The following is a 3,544-nucleotide window of genomic DNA, read 5'->3' as shown; positions in this document are numbered from 1 at the left end:
GGGATTACAGGCGTAATCCCTTATTCCTTTACTTTCTTGATAAACTTACTTCCACTTTACACTACAGGCTTGCCCTGAATTCTTTCTTGCGTGAGATCCATGAACCCTCTCTTGGGGTCTAAACCAGGACCCCTTTCCTATAACAATAAGACCTATACATTGGTATTTGATTTGTTAAAAGAAAATTTTCTGGGGGAGGGTACTTAAAGAGTTTAATTTTTTCCTAGAACAAGATCAACAGTTTTCACTGAGATAAAATAATAAAGAATAACAAACTCAATAACATCAAATGGGGTTGAGATACGTCAAACAGGGCCGCTCCATTCAAATGCAAGTTTTTACATTAACATATGTTTATAAACATAGTTCTTCTTTCTCTTGATTCAACACTTTTTCCTCTTGTAACGGGAGCAACCTGAAGAGCATATGCATTACTAACCAGATATACAATCCAGCCGCCCCTTCCAAATTGGAATCTGATTACTACTGGACTACATTCAGGGCTGCCCCCAAGAGATGGGAAACAGTAACTATGGTCTCAGGGAGAACGGGTACTGAGGATGCCACCAAAGAGTCAAATGCTGTGCACTGGGTCCAGGATGACTGGCACGCCCTGAGCGCTGTGTAGTTTCCCACCACCATGAACAGGAGAACCTTGGAACACAAGTTTTGGTGATGTTGCATGTCCATGCTCACACTAATAGTAAACAAGGTAAATATGGTTCTCCTGACAATTGGAATAAAGATGAAACTGAGGGTGGTGACCTGCAGTGGGCAGCAGTCCTGGTCTGGGTTTGTATGAACATGTTCAGGCTGATAAGGAGGTTGCAATTCTCCTATACTCTTGCTTTGTAACCTAGGGGACTGGTTTTTGAACTTCAAGTTGAATTCTTATATTGGTTCCTGTCTGTTCCCAACTGGAAGTGTTTTCTGGAATGGTTGGACTCTCAGACTTGAGCAGCAAATGGCTCATACATATGCTACAGAGATCAGATCACAGAAGCCTGGAGGCAGTACAGTTTCTCCATTGACTCTGGTCGCAGGTGCAAAGGCAGGAAGCATCCAGAGTAGAAGGCCTTCAGTACAACCTGCTCCAAAAGGCAGCAGTGCAAGTGACAGGAGCTCAGTGCAAAACAATGAATTTATTTAACAATTCCCTTCTTTTGGTCAGGTTCTTTCCTAGGTCAGATTATGACCAAAACCTCAGGCTTTAGAGAACTACTTTCAATTACCATCATTTGGTTTTCTCGTCTCAGCATGTCATTCACAGGTTATGATATCCTCATGATCATGCATTTCTTGAGTTTTTGTCATTCTAGCCAAAGAGTTACAATTTGACATTCTACAGATGGCTGCCATGTTAACAAACATTTAAAACTTTTGAGAAGATACAGTGCACCAAGGAGACTACTGTCACTGGGAGGATAACAAGAGCAGTTTGCAGTATACTCCTCAGCTAGGGTCCCCATGAACCAAACAAACAAAAATCAAATAGATCAGAGAGTAAGCCAGATAAAGAGTGTACCTATTTTAACCAAGCAGCCTGTTCATTAATCCTCTGCAGATGAGTCTCTTTAATACCCTGTATATTCATCCATGTACAAAAAGTGGCAGCAACTGCACATTTCTCCCTGTTCAGCCAGTAGGGAATCTAAAGCAATTCTATTATCTAGTACAACTTCAGCAAGAGAATTTAAAGAAGTCTGTTACGCAACCACAGCCTTTGCAATAGAATTTGCAATAGAATATAAGAATCAATCTCTTTCTTTCTTTTTCTTTCTTTCCTTCCTTCCTTCCTTCCTTCCTTCCTTCCTTCTTTCTTTCTTTCTTTTCTTTCTTTCCTTTTCTTTTTTCTTTTTTAATAAGACAGGACCTTGCTCAACCTCCCAGGCTTAAGCAATCCTCCCTACCTCAGTCTCCCAAGTGGCTGGGCGTACAGACATGCGCCACCATGCCCAGCTAAGTTTTTAAAATGTTTTTGTAGAGACAGGGTCTCACTATGTGGCCTAGGCTGGTCTCGAACTCCTAGACCCAAGTGATCCTCCCACCTCAGCCTGCCAAAGTGTTGGGATTACACGTATGAGCCAACACGTGCAGCCAGGAATACATTTCTAATTATTGCCTCATTTATATTTACTCCAAGCCATGGAAAAGATATCTAACATTGGCTCTTTATGCTCAGTCCATTAAGGCATAGGCAGCCCATGTGTAAGGTTGGCTGCAAAATCCTCCACAGATAAAAGTGTACCCCATGGATAGACACAAGTTCCCTTTTCCAGTTCTATTGTTCATGGATGTATTACTTGGAATGGTGAAATTAGCAACTTCAAACTAAGGGCCTGAGGAAGAGTTATGGATTAAAAGAGTTCTATAATATCCTGACGCATAAGTCAGTTTGCAAAAAATTCCATTTGGGCTTTGGTGCGAACCTGTCTTGTGATATACTCATTGGTCATGGTTCTAGTTTCCCATTACTGGGTGAAATCAAAACAGGGAGTGAGAGCAAGTGGGTTTAGAAATCTTACTACTAGTACAATTTGAACGACTGTTACATTAGGAATGTTGCTAAAATTACCCACCAGGTTAACTAAAGGATCCCTTAGGCCACGTAAAGATCTGGGTTTGGCATGACAGATTCAACACTCCGTGAAGTTACCCATAAAAGCTCCTCATTGTGAAATTCTAATTATAGCATTATCCTGCCAAGTGCAAGAGGTAGGCATATGTAAGGAAAGATCAAGACAAGTAAGAATTTCATGATGGCAGAGAAGTTTTGATTGCGATCTTGGGGAAGCTGCTTATGTCTTGGATGCCATCTGCTTCTGGGGAGACACTTCCTTGGTTAGCTTTACCTTAAAGTCTCATTGGGTATACGTAGTTCCAAGAGTTTGGAGGGGCCCTTTTTGAATTGTGAGATATGGATTCAAGTATCAAGGTCTCCAAGTTTGGCTGAAGAGTGAGTGGCAAAGGCAGTCTTTCTCTGACACCATTTCCAGAAAACCAAACCTCTGGGTTCTAGATCATGAAGGATTTGATTGCTCTTGGTTGGTGCATTCTGAAAAGCTTCCTTTACCAGGTGAAACTACACTTTGACATAATGAATCAAAGCCTTGCATCATTTAGTTATATCAGAATTTAGGACCCTTTATAAGTGGGTCAACTTACGATCTCCACTGTGAATTCATCTGACTTTTATTAATCTGCAATACATTTTATCAATCTGCAATACCAAGGCAATTCAGTCAAATCAGTTAGCTTCATATAAGGCTATTAAATCTGTAATACTTTATTTAAGTGTTTTACAACTTGTCCAGTGAAACAAGTACCTTTATCCCTAGAGAGTTCTTCGAGAATCCCCCATGAGAAAACACATTTTCTAATAACCTTTTAGCTACTGTTACAGAATTGGCTTCTTTTTTTTTTTTTTTGAGATGGAATCTTGCTCTGTCACCCAGGCTGGAGTGCAGTGGCATAATCTCGGCTCACTGCAACTTTCGCCTCCTGGGTTCAAGCGATTCTTCCGCCTTGGCCTCCTGAGTAGATG

General features: G+C 41.0%; 1 pseudogene; it reads right to left on the bottom strand.

Moving 5' to 3' along the window:
• Positions 1 to 530: 530 nt before the first annotated feature.
• Positions 531 to 3,544, bottom strand: part of LOC119471269 — a 12,121-nt pseudogene continuing 9,107 nt past the window's right edge.

Source organism: Cebus imitator, unplaced genomic scaffold, assembly GCF_001604975.1.
Source record: "Cebus imitator isolate Cc_AM_T3 unplaced genomic scaffold, Cebus_imitator-1.0 Scaffold54, whole genome shotgun sequence".
Classification (NCBI taxonomy): Eukaryota; Metazoa; Chordata; class Mammalia; order Primates; family Cebidae; genus Cebus; species Cebus imitator.
Note: the sequence above shows the minus strand (reverse complement) of the source record. Positions and strands in the feature narration are given on the sequence as shown.